This window comes from Chiloscyllium plagiosum, chromosome 23, assembly GCF_004010195.1.
Source record: "Chiloscyllium plagiosum isolate BGI_BamShark_2017 chromosome 23, ASM401019v2, whole genome shotgun sequence".
NCBI classification, from domain to species: domain Eukaryota; kingdom Metazoa; phylum Chordata; class Chondrichthyes; order Orectolobiformes; family Hemiscylliidae; genus Chiloscyllium; species Chiloscyllium plagiosum.
In genome coordinates, this window is record NC_057732.1 from 39793139 (window position 1) to 39811167 (window position 18029).

The window sequence follows — 18029 nt, forward strand, 5'->3', positions numbered from 1 at the left end:
GGAATAAAAAAATAAGTCAAATTCTGTTTAGATTAACATTCATAAAACACTGGCTTGACTTAATTATACTGTCCCAAATCTGAACTTAAAAAAGAATTGTGAAGGCTTTAGAAGGTGCAGAAATGATTTGAGAACAGTCCAGGGACAAGGGACTTCAGTCATGTGGATAAATTAGAGAAGCTTGGATTTTCGTCCTTAGAGGAAAGAAAATTGAAGGGCTATTGGATAGAGGTGCTCAAAATCATGAAGATTCTAGTAGATAGAATGAAATTAATTACTCCTGTGGGTGGAAGGATCAATAGAGAACACAAATAAAGACAACAAAACAAAGCAGTACAAAGAAAAGTATATCTGGAATGTACTGCTCACAACAGTGCTATTTAAACATGGCTTTCAAAAGGAATGGTTAGGTAACTGAAGAGAAAATTTTACACAGTCATGGAGAAAGGGGAGGGAGCTGGGACTTGTGAAACTGATCTTGCAGAAAGCCTGCATAGATTCAGAGGCCAAGTGGCCTATTTCTACTTGTTAACATTTCTCCTATTCTGTCTGTAGCAACTCTTTGTAACACTATCCAATCCAGAGTCCCCAAAGATGTGCCTTTTGGCAGCATCATTCAGACATGCTGCCAACTTCCACTGATATACACTGATGTGACCAAGCTATCCCCTTTCACCAACACCTCACGACCACTACCATCAAGACTTGTTGTTCACCAGTTAAACAATTTGGAAAGGCTGAAACCACTGCCTTCAGTCACTGCCACAAACTCTGTACTCTCACCATTGTTTCTGTTCTCCCAACTGTTTCTGAACCTCTAGCCCGTGATTACATCATTTTCATAAGTCGAGAGAGAAAAAGGGTGCAGTGCCACGTTCTGCACGACAAGTCTCAGCAGACGAAATTAAAAAATTAATCAAAATAGGTCAAAACCTTTTGGTCCAATTTCCTACCACCACATCCACTGAGAAGGGATGAGATTGTAGTGGTAATGGCACTGGACAAATAATCTAGAGGTCCAGGTTCTGGGGTCAGAGATACAAATCCCACCATTGCAACTGGTGAAATTTAAATTCATTTACCAAGATCTGAATTTGAAAATGTCTCAGTAACAGTGACCATGAAACTACAGTCAATCATTGCAGTAACCAATCTGGTTCACTTATGCCATTTAGGAAGGAAATCTGCCATCTTTACCTGGTCTGATCAGAGCAACAATGTGAGTGACTCCTGTTTCCTGAAATGACCAAGAATGTCACTCAGTTCAAGCTAACTTAGGGATGTCTAACAAAAGCTAGCCTTGCCACTGATGCCTATATCCCATGAAAAAGAAAGTGGCTCTTGCTAGGATACAAACATGCAATGACCTTGCTCCTTTGCCTCTTTCAAACCTAAATAGTGAGGAACAGCTCCTTTTAACATGGAAAGCATCACATTCTAGCTTGCACTTACATGATTCACAGCTGCCTAATAGCAGAATCAAACAGATATTGGGAGATCCTTCCCTACCTTGGAGCAACCCAAGCTAAATATAGTACTCCTACACAGATGAGAGTCAAACTCGAGACCTTAGTCTGGTTCAATTACACATTACTGCATTGCTATTTTCCAAATGGAACAGTCAAGAATGTCAGACATTTAAATGAAAAATCAGTCCAGGTAAAACACGTTCAGTTTTTCCCGAACAAACTGACTACCCAACCTTTTTTATTTGAAAAGGATCAATTAAAGCTCTCTCAGGTAAAGGAGCCTCTTTTCTCTAGATTTGTTTACACATTTAAATTTAAATGATGCAAGTAACTTCATGAATCATTTGCAAATAAAGGATAATTTCACTGACACTTTCCAAATCAAGAACCACGTTCCAAGGATAAACATAAGAAAAATCAGTCTAATGAGGAACCTTTCAGCGAGTCCCTCTTGCACGATAACATACTTCTGAAAACAGTAACGCTTTGAGAGCAACAGAACTGCAAAGAACAGGGATTCTAACAAAATCATACAGATCCAAAGTAGACTATCATTAATAAGTAGCTCTTTAAAAATTTACTTGAAATTTTAAAATACAATTGCGGCTGAGAAACAGGATGTGCACATGCCAAACCCTATGACTAATAAAGGAATAATGTTGTCAAGTCAATGAACATGTTGATCAAGGAAGTTTTCCCTCCTCTCCAAGTTTTTCTTTTAATTATTAAAGTTCTTGAATTCCACAGCAATAGCTACAAGGTGAGATGGAAATTTAAAAATGTACACAGTACTCCACATGCATTGTAACAAAGTAAAAACAATGACTGCAGATGCTGGAAACCAGATTCTGGATTAGTGGTGCAGGAAAAGCACAGCAATTCATGCATCTGAGGAGCAGTAAAACCGACATTTCGGGCAAAAGCCCTTCATCAGGAATACAGGCAGAGTGCCTGAAGGGTGGAGAGATAAATGAGAGGAGGGGGTGGGGAGAAAGTAGCATAGAGTACAATTGGTGAGTGGGGGAGGGGATGAAGGTGATAGGTCAGGGAGGAGAGGGTGGAGTGGATAGGTGGAAAAGGAGATAGGCAGGTAGGACAAGTCCGGACAAGTCATGGGGACAGTGCTGAGCTCGAAGTTTGGAACTGGGGGAGATGGGGGAAGGGGAAATGAGGAAACCGTTGAAGTCCACATTGAAGCCCTGGGGTTGAAGTGTTCCGAGGCGGAAGATGAGGCGTTCTTCCTCAAGGTGTCTGGTGGTGAGGGAGCGGCAGTGAAGGAGGCCCAGGACCTCCATGTCCTCGGCAGAATGGGAGGGGGAGTTGAAATGTTGGGCCACAGGGCGGTGTGGTTGATTGGTGTGGGTGTCCCGGAGATGTTCCCTAAAGCGCTCTGCTCGGAGGCGTCCAGTCTCCCCAATGTAGTGGAGACCGCATTGGGACCAACGGATACAATAAGTGATATTGGTGGATGTGCAATATCCTTTGATGGGTGTGGAAGGCTCCTTTAGGGCCTTGGATGGAGGTGAGGGAGGTGGTGTAGGCGCAGGTTTTGCAATTCCTGCGATGGCAGGGGTGCCAGGATGGGATGGTGGGTTGTAACAAGTCCTATACAGCTGCCTCACTCTAAATTGCTTTCAATGCATTTTCATTAGGTTAGTGGGGACTGAATACAAATCTGTCCAAGTTCAGAGAAGTAATGTATGTGCATTCTGCTTCCTCCTCCTGCATTCTAATTTAACATCATGAATAAATTTCAACTGGACAACAAAAGAACATGAAATTTAAAAGACAAATTAGTCATTGTTGGGATGTGGGCTTTGCTAGCAAGACCAGTTGTTATTGTCTATTTCACATTGCCATTGAGCAGGTGGTGCTGGACCTGTATTTTACAGTCAAGGAACTCTCAGAGCTTAAGGCTATTCCAGCATTTTAATCCAGTGACAAAGAAGAAACAGCAATGAATGCCATGTGCCTCCCCTTTGATAGTGCCATTCAACTCGCCCCACTTCCTTTCTCTTTCTTCAGAGTCCTGCACATTGCTCATTTCTAAGAGTGCTTCAAATACCCTTGTAACAGGTACATCCAAATTTGCTTCTACAAATCAAGTGCATTTCAGCAATTTTTTGTCATTGTTAACTAAATTCATCTTGTTAATTAACTTGTACTGTCATGCGTGACACCAAATACAATTGCTCTCAGAGATATTAAGGCCTGTTGTGCAAATTAACAGATTCCACAGAAAATATGGCACAGAGACAGGCTGTTCATCCCAAATGATGTTCATGCTCCACTTGAACCTCCTCCTATTTTGCCTCATCTAAATCTACCATTATAATCATCTATTCCCTTCATCTTCAAATGCTCACCTAGCTTCCCCTGCAATCGGTCTATACATTTTGTTTCAAACACTCCATCTTAGAGACAGAGTTCACAGGCTGTGTTATGCACAAAAGACAGATACAAGCCATTTCATAGGATCATAGCTAAGTTGTTTCTTCCTCTAAATTCCAGCAGATGCAAGCCAACTTTTGCTCTTAAAGCAAACATCCATTCCAGGTACTTGCTTGGTAAAGTTGCTCTAAATTGCTTTCAATGCATTTACATCCTTCCTTAAATAAAAGGCAACTGGTACAGTGCACAATACTCCAGATGTAGTCTCACCAATTCCCAGTTGAAATGGAGCATAACTCTCTACTTTTATATTAAATCCCCCTTGCAATGGTGATATAGAATCACAGAATCCCTACAGTGCAGATCGTGTCTACTTAGCCATCAGGTCTGCACCAATCTGCTAAAGAGCGCCCACATTCTATCCCTGTAAACCCACATTTACCATGGTTAATCAGTCTAGCCTGCGCATCCTTGGACTGTACTATTACTCTGTGCTGTCAAGACTAATAATTATAATTCATTGGGTTAATATTCTATTGTAATTAATTGCTGAAACTGTATGCTAATTCATTCAAATACGAAGGCCCCTCTAAGTCTCAGCTCTGCAATCTATTTAGCTAATTAAAAAAAAATCTTTCTGCCAAAATGAACAATTTCACATGATCCCATACGGTACTTGATTGGCCAGATCTTTGCCCACTCACTAAACCTATATGTATCCCATGTAATATCCTCATGTCCTCTCAAGGTATTTTCCCACCTACCCTTCATCCACAAATGGAATGAACAAATGAAATTCTAGTATTGATCCCTGACACACCATTTATTACATCGTGCTAACCAATGACCCATTTACATCTGGTCTGTTTTCTGTTAGCTGGCCCATCTGCTTTCCACAGCAATACACTAATCCTACACCATGAGCTTCTATTTTTGACAATTACTTTGTCTCCTTTTAAATTTGATTTTATGACCAACCATGGTGCTGGACCTATCCCTTGGAATTTTTCTTATTCATTGGAATGTGCATTATGAAAGATTTCCATAAAATGGCAACCACTATCTTTATCACTCCATTATTTCACCCCAATTTGCCAACTTTGCTTTTATTCTGCTTTCATGCCCTCATTGTTCCCAATTCAAGTTTTGAAAAATAGTCCCAGGCCCATTACTCCCTCCCTCAAACTCAATATGAACTTCAGTCTTAAGGTTCCTGCTTATCAGTAGCATCTTCACTTCGAGATGATAACTAACCCAAACTTATCAGTTAATACAAGGTCTCAAAGCCTGCTTGCTGGCTGGCTCCCAAAATTATGATATAATTGATAATGTATATCTTGAAGGGAAACCAACAACAGACATGAATAATTTCAAAATGCAATTAGTGCCAATCCCCTCATTAAGAACACTGAAGATTTTCTAACTAGATGATTGATAAGAAGATAGTTCTCACCTTAAAGATGTGCCCCCTAATTTGGGATTCCTCCATCATATGGAAAAGACCTTAGCTATTTAACTTATCAATACTGCTCATGATATTATGAACTTCTTTAAGTTCATCTCTCAATCTTATACAGTCCGGTGGAAAGAAGTCCCAGCCTATCCACCCTATTTTTATAGCTAATATCCTCCATTCCCATCAACATCCTGGTAATTATTTTGAATCCTCTAGTTTAATATCCTTCCTCCACCAAGGAAACCAGAACTGGACACAGTACTCCTGAAGCTTCACCAGCATCCTCTACAATCTCAACATGACATCCCAACTCCTATACTCGAAAGGACTTAGAAATGAAGGCAAATATGCAAAACATCGTGATCCAAATTTCAAACCATTATCTACCTCAACTCCTAGATGTCTCAGTTCCACAACAATACAGAGGGCCCTACTATTAATTGCATCAGTCCTGTCCTTGCTTGTTTTACAAAAGTGCAATACCACGCATTTATGCAAATTAAGCTCAGTCTACCACTCTTTAGCCTATTGACCCAACCAACCAAGATCTCTTTGTAATCTTTGATAACCTTCTTCATTATCCATGTACCAATTTTGGTTTACACTTACCAACCAGATCTCCTATATTCTCATCCAAGTCATTTAAAGACGACAAAAAATGGACCCAGTACTGATCCTCGCAGAACACTACTGGTCACAGGCTTCTGACCCAAAAAACAACCCTCCACCACCATCCTCCAAGCCAGTGCTGCATCCAACTGGCAAGCTTACTCTGAATCTCACGTCATCTATTTAACTAAACTGGTCTATCATGCAGAACCTTATCAAGGCAGCATGGTGGCTCAGTGGTTAGCACTGCAGCTTCACAGCACCAGGGTCCCAGGTTCGATTCCAGCCTCAGGCAACTGTGTGTGGAGTTTGCATGTTCTCTCAGTGTCTGCGTGGGTTTCCTCCAGGTGCTCTGGTTTCCTCCCACAATCCAAAGATGTGCAAGTTAGGTGAATTGGCCAGGCTAAATTGCCCACAGTGTTAGGTGCATTAGTCAGAGGGGAAATGGGTCTGGGTGGGTTACTCTTCGGAGGGTCGGTGTGGACTGGTTGGGCCAAAGGGGCTGTTTCCACACTGTTGGAAGACCAAGTAAATAACACTTAGCACTCTGCCCTCAATCCTTTTGGTTACTTCCTCAAAAAAGTCACACTATTTCCCTTGTACAAAACCATGAAGACTAGCCCAAATCATTCCTTACCTCTCCAAAAGTATCTAAATCTTAACTTTCAGAATCATCTCCAACATCTTATCCACCATTGATGTCCGACTCTCAGGTCTATCGTTCCCAGGCTTTCAGCCTTTCTTAAAGAAAGTCACAACATTAGCCACCTTCCAGTCTTCTGGCACCTCAACCGTGGTTATAGATGATACAAATATTTCTGCTGGGGCCATGCAATTTCCGAACTTCCCACAACTTCCTGTTCTAAGAGACATGATTTGGAGATGCTGGTGTTGGACTAGGGTGCACCAAATTAAAAATCCCACAACACCAGGTTATAGTCTAACAGGTTTATTTGGATGCACCTTCATCAGCGCTCCGAAAGCTAGTGCTTCCTAATAAACATGTCGGATTACAACCTGGTGTTGTGGGATTTTTAAATCTGTTATCATAGAGTCATAGAGACATAGAGACATATAGCACGGAAACAGACCCTTTGGTCCAACCCGTCCATGCCAACCAGATATCCTAACCCAATCTCCAGCACCTGGCCCATATCCCTCCAAACCTTCTTCAGGAATGCTCATGCCCGAAACGTCGATTCCCCTGCTCCTTGGATGCTGCCTGACCTCCGCGCTTTTCCAGCAACACATTTTCAGCTCTGATCTTCAGCATCTGCAGTCCTCACTTTCCCCCCCATTCCATATACATACCACACTGTGAAAAAGTTGCCCCTTAGGTCTCTTTCATATCTTTCCCCTCTCACGCTAAACCTATGTCCTCTCGTTCTGGACTCCCTGACCCCGGGGAAAAGACTTTGTCTATTTAGCCAATCCATGCTCCTCAATTTTGTAAATCTCTATAAGGTCACCCTTCAGCCTCATTCCAAAAATGTTATATGAACTCCGCATCAAGGCTACCTTTGCCCATCAGGCTTTTCCAGTCTATATGCAGATTAAAATCTCCCATTATTGCAGGCATTTCTAACAAGCTCCATTATCACATCTTCTATGCTGCACACACATCTGTGGAGAATGTTAAGGGACCTTCATTTCTCATCTCGACTTAAAACATTTCCATACCTTGGTTTCCGGAATGTAGACCTCCCCTTTGTATTAAGTAACACAGCTAGCCTTTCAACTTTTTCTAGTTTTCTGGCCTACACTGATGACCTATACTATTCAATATTCAGGTATTAATCCATGCCATTCTGCTGCCACGTCCTTTTAATAACCACCAGATCGTTTGCATTTATTTTTGTTTGTATTGTTTGCTTCATTTCAGGTGCTATTTGAGACAAAGTTAACTTTTATCTTTTTATAACCTCTTGCTTAATCTGCACATTTATTAATTTGTACTGTGCCCTGTCACAGTATCATTTTCCATAATTTTCCTCTTGCCTGTCGACACTTCGTTATATTTTCCCAAATTTGAGAGCTTGCCCTCACTACTTAGTTTAAAATCCTCTATTTCCCAGTTATACAGCTCATAACTCTGATGCTAACAGTAGTTGGAAGTCATCCAAAAGGTTACAGATTCCATTTACCACTGTACTAATGCCAGTGACTTAACAATTTCAACCAACATCAGTTTGAACTGCTCATCTGATTTGTCCAATGACAATTTGTACATGGGTCAGGTAATATTGCAGTGATTATAAGCTTTGAGATTCTGTTTCTTCATTTAGCCAGCTCCTCATCTGGACTATGCATCCTTCTTTTCCCTGCCTATTTTGGTAGTATCTACAAGGACCACAGTGGCTCACCCTCTCATTTCAAGTTCCTCTTCAGCCCTCTGCAGATGGCTTGAACCCTGGCATAGACAGGGGACACAGCTGCCTGAATTTGTGCTCTTTGCTGCAGAGAGCAGTGTCAATCTCAATGACTACACAGTTCTCCACTAATATGGCTTCCTACACCACAGAGCCATTGTCAGTTATCTCATCTACCTTGCAACCCCTATTCTCATTCCAACAATCAAAAAACCTCAGATCTGCGTTCACCATAGGTTGAGGCTCTTGCACTCTGGGTACCCTTACACACCTCATTCGCAGTCATGCACTTGTCCCTGAACAATGACCAAATATATAAACTGAACTATAAATACCTCTAAATTAAAAAATAAACAGAGTAAAAAGGGAAACTTACAAGTTGGCCAGTATGGGAAAGATAGCCAGTCACTGGGATTCTGGAAATTTCTCTTGTAATAAAAGAGTTGCGTGAAAGCAAATGTACAAGATCTTATACACAGTTTGTGGAAAATTGCTAGTGACAATTGCTAGTGGCTCTCTCCACTAGATAAAGGAACTGCAGCATATAGTATTACATGAATAGGATATCGGTTAGCATCCACAAGTTATTCTTGGTTGATCAAGGAATGTGTCGACATAAAGCTTGGGGTCAGTGAGGAATTGATTAGACAATCAGAGCAAAAGACCATCTAGAGATAAACAAGACACAAGAATGAGACAGAGCGAAATGATGAGAGAGACTCTCAAAGCTAGGACAGAAATCATTGAGCACTCTGCTTTCCAGATTTTGGAGTATATTCTATGTTAAACTGCAACTGATAGCCAAACATACAAACATGGTTTCTGAGAACTGAATAGATTAATCCCATTCTTGATTCAATGCAATCTAGAAGACTTGACCTCACGAAGTAGCAGCACTCAAAGCTCTTGATTTGAAATAAACCTGTTGGACTATAACCTGTTGTAATGTGACTTCTGACCTTGTCAACCCCAGTCGAACACTGGTATCTCTACATTATATTCAAAACAAAACAGCCACGTTTGTTCTTGCCTTAAAGATGCAAGACCTTAAAATCTGATATACATATATCTACAGTGATGTGACGGAAATTCACATTGTAAATCTAGTAACAGTGAAAAATGATGTTATGGATCAGACCTGGCCCCCTCAAAACATGAAGAATGTTGCCCAGACCCTAACCTTCTAGTTGTTTTAGGCACATTTAAGGTGGATATCCCAGGAGTGATGCAGTTGGTCAAACCACCTGGCTTCAAGTAAAACAATTTATTTACACACCCCCAAATGAAACAAACAAAACAATTTAGAAGAACTATATGAAAACCTGAGCGACAATCTTACGAAGAGCAGTTCTGATTTCCTGCGACATCCGAATAACACATTCCTTAGCAAAAAGATAAATTCAAATACAGATTCTTACAGGAGAGAAGTTAAAGAGAGGAAGATCAGCCAGGATCATTTGATGAAACAGGGAACCTTTCTCCCCCAGCAGCTTTCTTTGACCAGCAGCGTTGAACAGACTGCCTATTAAAGCCAAACTAGAAATAAAACCGGAGCTGGGAGAACTGGCCACTCCTCTTTGATTGTACAAATTCTTTTTTTAAAAAAAACCCCAATAAAACAACCAAGGACAAAATCACCTTGTTAAAGAGGCAGCATAATCACAATGGCAACATAACTCCAAGACTGGATTGTGTGCAGCTTGCAGGTTAGTGGTATTGCCAGATTTTTCTTTTGTTTGAAATGGTTATTGAGTCACAATTATCAGTCTGAGCTTGAATCTATTTGGGTCTTGCTGCACACGAACACAAACGGTTTCTGGTCTTCAAATCTCTCCATGATTGGCCTCTCTCTGCACCCTCGCTATCCTTAGAAGCTTTTGGACGTTTCTGCATTCCTCTAAAGCTGGGTTTTTCTGTAAATTTACTTTCATGCAAACATACACTCCTTACTAAAAGCTCATCATCCTGCTTTGTGCCTTCCATAGTCAAATGCAATTCTCTAAGTTGCTCCTGTGAAGCACCTCAGGATATCACACTCAATGCAAGTTATTATTCTCCTAACCCTCAAGCAAACTGTTTCACCCTACACCCTGCTGTAATGGAAATCAAGACTGGTACTGTTCCCTACTTTAGTGTTTCTAAGAATCTCACTGTAGATCCCTAAATGCCCTTTGATTGCTCTTCCCAAGGTCCGTGTCAACCAGCTACTGTTTTATATTGATCTTACTTTTTCTCTTTTTTTCAGCAAGATGGTGGGCCACTGATCAACATTACCAATGTTAGAAGAAAACTGCATAATATGTCGAACAATTCCCAACATGAATAGGAATTATGGGATCATAAAAGTACCAGCTTGCAGAGGTGAATAAAGTGGTAGTCAAGCCAAACAGATGTGAAAACGAACTGGTAGACAAGTTCATCCCCATAATTTGAGAAGAGTTAACGCAATTTTTTTAATAATACCTACATTTATACGAGATGTCTATACAATAGTTTACTTAACTTGTAAGTTATTCTATCTGCAAGAATTGGCACATTAAAACCCAACATATATAAGAGCCAACATTGTCAAATTACTCAATCTTCAAAATTAGAAAAAAATGAAGTCAATTTTTTGAAGCACAAGAAGTTCTTATTCAGCATTTTGATGACTTTCTCCTAAGTAATTCTCAACAGCTGTAAGCTATCACCACCAAAAATGTGGAATGGTTTAATATTTGGCAAGTAGTGAAAATCTAAATTTTGCTGAACTAAACCCAATTTTTATTTGGTGAACCAGCTTCTTTCATCCTCGAGATCAATACAAAACAAAATTAATCTCAATTCAGCACAGAAGGGAACATAAATGGTCTCTGGAGACCCTCGCCAAGATACTCAGTACAATTACATACCTAACGCATGCTAAGAAGAGTGCTTTTACAATTGCTTTGTATTTGGCAAACATGTGCCAAGCCTCTGTGTAGCTCTCATTATATGGCTATACACCTTTCTTGTGTTGCAGGTGCAGTTGAGGTACAGCATAGCACAACCTTACTTAAAAAATAGTAGCACAGAGCTGGAATAAAACCACTGAGCCAGTTCTGGACATAGTATACAATGGTGCAAAACAATTATGGGCTGCATTAAGGCACATGTGCACTAACAATAGCTGACAAAGAAACCCAGGAAAAAAAAACATTTATTGTAATTTCAAAACATTAAAGATTTCACTGAAGAGTTGACCTGAAGATGCATGGCTGCCTTATTGTTGGCAAGATGGAGAAATGAAAAAAGGGAGAAAACCACAAGGGGCAAAAAACAGATGCCTGCCTGGTGACAGCTAGAGCTTAGCCACTTGCATTTATCCCAACCCCAAAACTGCAGAAAATTCACAATTCAATTCAAAACAAAAAGCCATAGCTTAATTTCACCAAGCCAAAGTCTTAACACTTTTGATTCCAGATACATTTAAATAAGTTTGGCTCTTGTTTTGCTAACAGAGAAAGTCCTGTGACAGAGCAGGAGCAACTTAGGACATTTTTGATGATAACCATGTATTACTGCTACCTCTGATAAGTATCGTAACCAGAAAAAACATCAAGCAGACCCAAAGCAAAACAATTCCAGAAAAAGGCAAAAGCATCTAAGAGGAGCGAAGTATAATTAACTTTACTCCTGGCTCCACAAGTTCTCTTTTCCTTTTACCACCAATTACCTATTTTGAGCTTCCAGTATTTACATTTTACCTTGGATAGAACTCATTTGCACAATATTGAGCCACCTTACACATCCTTCTCTTCTCCAGATACCTTGCTATAGATGGTCTAGAGACTCCGTCACACTCTACTACATTGCCTCGGTGGCTATTACCTGTGGATGCTCATTCACAGCAGGGCATCGTGGCCAATTCTATTCTCAACTAGCGCATAGCCTGAGTCATCAGGAGGATGATCTTTAGTCAACATTTACCATGCCATCCCAAGGCACAATTCCAAGAGAAGAATCTTTTATCACCCGGCTGCAATGGTGTTTCCTAGTGTGCATGCTTTAGGTACTTGCTGTACAAACATCAAGTCATAATGGGGACCCTTCAAATCCTCAATGCCACTGCTCCACTGGATAAGATCAGTCATCTCAACATAAATACAAAACAAGTTGTTATGCAAGTACTTACCTATGGAAGGAGATTTGAATGGGTATTTGTCTGGTAGGTCCACTCTAACTTTCCATACACCACCTTCATAGGGAGCTAAACAATCAAGAAAACAAGTAGTTCAGTGACAGACAAGAAAGGTGGTACAGCAAAGACTATAAAATGATTCCTCAAAAATCCAGAATTAACAAGTGTAATAGTGGTACAATATGATATCCAGGGATGGTGACTCAGTGGTAATGTTATGGTCTAGTACCTCTTATCTGCTGCAGTACCAGTCTGACAAAGAGTAAAGAGGAGGGAAAAATTTTACTTCACCTCATACTCACCAATCTGCCCATCACAGCAATAGGAGGGACCATGTAGAATTCAAATTGCATGCTCTTACATTCACAATAAATGTGATAGACTAAGAACACATCTACCAGCTCAGAAGTGAACACACCATTATACATTGAGCGCTATCACCATCAGCTGAAGAACTTTCAACTGTCATCTTAACTTCATGGGCCAGCATATGCTTCACGATACTAAACTAAATCATCCCTGCTGTAAAGAATTCAAGAAAGCAGACCAACAGGAACACCTGAATGAGTTTCCAATCTTGTGAACCTCCAGCAGGATTACATGCATGCTAAGCAGCAGAACATGATAAACTGCATGTACAGCTAAGCAATTCCATAACCTATAATCCTGCTACAACCAGTCATGAACAGGAGGGGACAATTAAACAACAGGAAGAGAAAGCTCCACAAATATCCCCAAAAATCAATGAGAAGCTAATCACATCACTGCAAAGGCAAGATTGAAGCATTTCCAATCATCCTCAGGCAAAGCCACTAAGTAGGTGATCCACCTCAACCTTCTGGAGCCTCCAGCATAATAGATGGCAATCTGTTGCAATTCAATGATTCAATTCACTATGTGAAGTGGTGAAATACCAGAGGGCACTAAATATAACAAAAGCCAAGTTCTGGCAACATTCTGGCCATAGTATCAAAGAGTTTTGCTCCAGATTTAGCCAAATCACAGTCAGACTGTTGCAGTACAGTTGCACCTACTTCATAATGTGGAAAATTGTCAAAGCATGTTCATAGAAGTCGGATAAATCAAATTCTACTTCTTACCACCCAAACTACTCATTTATTGAGTCACAAAAGCACTGCAACAACCTGCTCACCTACAGTCATTTTGGGCTCCCCAACCAGGACCACTTGGCCCTTGGCTTCATTACAACCATGATCCAAACATGGATCAAAGGGCTGAACTCACAGCACCTTTGGCAAGTCTTATTCTGATTTTCTGAATACAATGCTCACCACCAGTCCATTGTGTTCCAAAAACAGAAACATGCTTTAAAATTAAAAGGAACTAATGTTTGATTTGCCTATTCACTCACCAAAGTGGATTCTCCACACTCAAGTAAATTAGATCCCAAACTGCAGAGCTCAATATTCCCACTGGAAAACTGCTTTCTGAATTGCTATGCCCTTGACACATTTTTGACCTCTCCATTATCCTTACATGAAAAGGATGATTTCTGCAAAGAGACCAGAGCCAACTCTCAACAGGTGGCCAAACACTGGCTTGTATTTTTTCCCCCCCACAAAAAATGCTGTTAAGTGGAAACTGCTATTTGGAAGTTTTGTTTTAAAATATTAAATAGTAAACTCCACAGACATTTATAGTCTTTGTTAAATCGAACAAACTGAACAAAATTTGCAGTCTTGTCACAATCAAGATATTGCTTTCCAATTGCAGCCACACAACATAGGAAAAGATTAGTGTCGCAGGTGTTATATTTTGGTAGTTCAAAGTTTTCACATCTTAAATTGGGCTAACCTCAAACTGCCAGCTATTTATATAGGCAAGACAGAAAACTAAAACCATGAATCCACCAAGCCAATCTGAATCGACCAATTTGTTTTCACACTGATCTTCCTTCCTCCTTTTGGATTATGTTTGTTCCTCAGATTTATGCAGCCATAGAAATCTTAAATTTTAGTATTGTTAACACATCAAAAGGAAACCATTTGGTCTATGCTCTTGTTGACTCTCTGCAAGAACTCTCACAGTCACATAACAAGTATATACCCCTGCAATTTTATTATTAATTTTCTAATTATCCTACTCTCTCGGTGAATCTGCCTCAATCACTGTCAGACAGCACATTCTAATTTCTACCTGCTTGGTATGTGAAAAAAAATTAACTTTGCTTTGTTTCTTTTAACAATTGTCTTAAACCAGTGTCCTCTGATTTTTGATCCTTTCTTTCCCATAGGAAGAAGGATGCCCCTATTTCGTCTGTTCACATTCCTCATGGTTTTGAAGATTTATACTTATATAAATTGTGGATGCTTTGTCAAGCTGAATGGAAATGACCATTATTCAATTTATGATGATACTGACATATGATTTATATTTAGGGAGTGGAGGAGGAGAAACTAACTGCAGCCAGATCAATCTATCATGTCCAAACGCATTCCCAGCATGGATCACTGGATAACAGCCCAGAGTCATAATTTCATAAGAGTCTTCGTTCATAACCCAAGGTACAAAACACATGTGTGCTGAGTGTACAGTTCTGGCAAGGATCAGCAAACTCATCATGAACTGGTATTTTTCTAGTGCATGATTCATCACCTTACTGAGAGTCAGGAGCTTTCTCACTCAAAGGGAGCACCGAGAAACTGCCTACTTCACTGAACTTTTGGACGAACAATTTTAACATTAGTTTCCTTGGCTCAAAATGCAATGTCATTATCATACCATACAGCACAAGAGTTGCAAGCAAATCCATCTGGTTTATACGCAGTCTTTTGTTATCCATGTCTAGATTGTACAAATAGTCAATGCTAGCAACCTACATACTCTCCTCTGTTGTCATTCTTACAATTATTTAGATCAGATTCCTGAAGACTGACATCCATGAACTGGCTCTTTACATTTACGTGATTAAATGCAGCTCCTCTATTCCTGATCCACAAAAAGGTCACTTCAATTCTATGCTCATTAAGGAAACATGAGCTGGGACAAATTCAAGGTTGGATCACTGACTCCTCTCATTCATATCCTTCTTTCTGGAGTTTCTAGGTCAAATTTCAGGGGGCTGGAGAGAAGCAACCAAAATTACTAATGATCAGAATAACTACTTTTGGACAACCATGAATAAGTTTGGGAAGAATAGCCAATTGCTCCCCTCTTTTATCCCTTCCTTAATTCAAATTAAAATGAGAAATAAGAACATAACACCTGTGCCACATTCAGCCTGCAAAATAAAGAGTCAGGTAAAGCAGTATCTGTACTGCATTTTATAATAACACCCTCTTTTGATCTTATGTGGACAGACTGAAGCTCGAAGACACTTGTGAATTTTCCAACAGCCAGAAAAAGAGCTATCAAAAAATGTCAGTCACCAGGATGAAAGTACATCAATATAAAACTTCATACCAAAGCCAAGCCCGAGTACATTAAAGTCTAACTACTGACCTTGCAAAGTAAAGTTATCAGAAAAGAAAAATCAGAACAGGTTGTTCCAAAGTCTAGAACAGTAATTCTTTGTTCAAATGAGATCAAAGCTAATCAGAGACCCTTCAGCTCCTCAGTGTAATTAGCCACATTTGATGCATGACTACACAATTATTTGGTTAGCTTCATTCAAATGCAGGACAACTGAAAAGTGTTATTTGCTGGAATGCTCAAAGTTAAGTCTTCTGAAATGCATAATAATCAAACAAAATAGGTGCTGTAGTGGACAGTAAAAAAGAATACCTCAGTACTGGGCCTCTTGCTGAGATATTTGTATCATCGATAGTCACAGAGGAGGTGCCGCAAGATTGGAGGTTGGCTAACATGGTGCCACTGTTTAAGAAGGGTGGTAAGGACAAGCCAGGGAATTATAGACAAGTGAAGCCTGATGTCGGTGGTGGGCAAGTTGTTGGAGCGAATCCTGAGAGTCAGGATATACATGTATTTGGAAAAGGCAAGGACTGATTAGGGATAGTCAACATGACAGAGTGGGAAATCACGTCTCACAAACTTGATTGAGTTTTTTGAAGTAACAAAGAGGATTGATGAGGGCAGAACGGTAGATGTGATCTATATGGACTTCAGTAAGGCATTCGACAAAGCTCCCCATGGGAGACTGGTTAGCAAGGTGAGATCTCACGGAATACAGGGAGAACTAGCCATTTGGATACAGAACTGGCTCAAAGGTAGAAGACAGAGGTTGGTGGTGGAGGGTTGTTTTTCAGACTGGAGGCCTGTGACCAGTAGAGTTGCCACAAGGATTGGTGCTTGGTCCACTACTTTTTGTCATTTACATAAATGATTTGGATGTGAGCATAAGAGGTACAGTTAGTAAGTTTGCAGAGGACAGCAAAATTGGAAGTGTAGTGGACAGCGAAGAGGGTTACCTCAGGATTACAACTGTATCTTGACCAGATGGGCCAATGGGCTGAGAAGTGGCAGATGGAGTTTAATTTCGATAAATGCAAGGTGCTGCATATTGGGAAAGCAAATCTTAGCAGGACTGATCCACTTAATGATAAGGTCCGAGGGAGTACTGCTGAACAAAGAGACGTTGGACTGCAGGTTCATAACTCCTTGAAAGTAGAGTCGAAGGTAGATAGGATAGTGAAGATAGTGGTGTGTTTTCTTTTATCGGTCAGAATATTGAGTACAGGAGTTGGGAGGTCATGCTGCAGCTGTACAGGACATTGGTTCGGCCACTGTTGGAATATTGTGTGCAACTCTGGTCTCCTTCCTATTGAAAAGATGTTGTGAAACTTGAAAGGGTTCAGAAAAGATTTACAAGGATGTTGCCAGGGTTGGTGGATCTGGAGTCCAGAACTAGAGGGCATAGGTTTAGGGTGAGAGGGGAAAGATATACAAGAGACCTAAGGGGGAACATTTTCACACAGAAGGTGGTAAGTGTATGGAATGAGTTGCCAGAGGATGTGTGGAGGCTGGTACAATTGCAACATTTTAAAAGGCATCTGGATGGGTATATGAATAGGAAGGGTTTGGAGGGATATGGGCCAGGTGTTGGCAGGTGGGACTAGATTGGGTTGGGATATCTGGTTGGCATAGATGGGTTGGACCAAAGGGTGTGTTTCCATGCTGTACATCTCTGACTCTACAACAGGACTTTGATCAGATGGGATGGACCAAAGAGTGGCAGATGGAATTTAATTTAGATAAATTTGAGGTGTTGCATTTTTGTAAGACAAATCAGGGCAGGACTTAAACACTTCATGGTAAGGTCATGGGGAGTATTGCCAATCAAGGAGACCTAGAGGTGCACAGTTTCTTTAAAGTGGACTCACAGGTAGACAGGGTAGTGGAAAAAGTATTTGGTACATTTGCCTTCATTGGTCAGTGAACTGAATCTAGGACTTAGGACACCATGTTGCAACTGTACAGGACATTGGTGAGGCTACTTTTAGAATACTTCACACAATTTTGGTCACCCTATCAAAAAGATGTTGTTAAACTTGAGAGGGTACAGGAAAGATGTACAAGGATATTGCTGGGACTGGAGGGTTTGAGCTAATCGGTAGAGGCTGGATGGGCTGGGGCTATTTTCCCTGGAGCATCGGAGG

At 40.5% G+C, this 18029-nt stretch overlaps 1 protein-coding gene across 1 annotated transcript in view; it reads right to left on the reverse strand.

Moving 5' to 3' along the window:
• The window catches only part of ube2h (ubiquitin-conjugating enzyme E2H (UBC8 homolog, yeast)), a 70311-nt gene that overhangs the window by 35394 nt on the left and 16888 nt on the right, over nucleotides 1-18029 (reverse strand). The window contains exon 2 of the mRNA XM_043714009.1: nucleotides 12448-12522. The gene's annotated coding sequence lies outside the window, so the exon portion shown is untranslated. The remainder of the gene's footprint in view (nucleotides 1-12447; nucleotides 12523-18029) is intronic.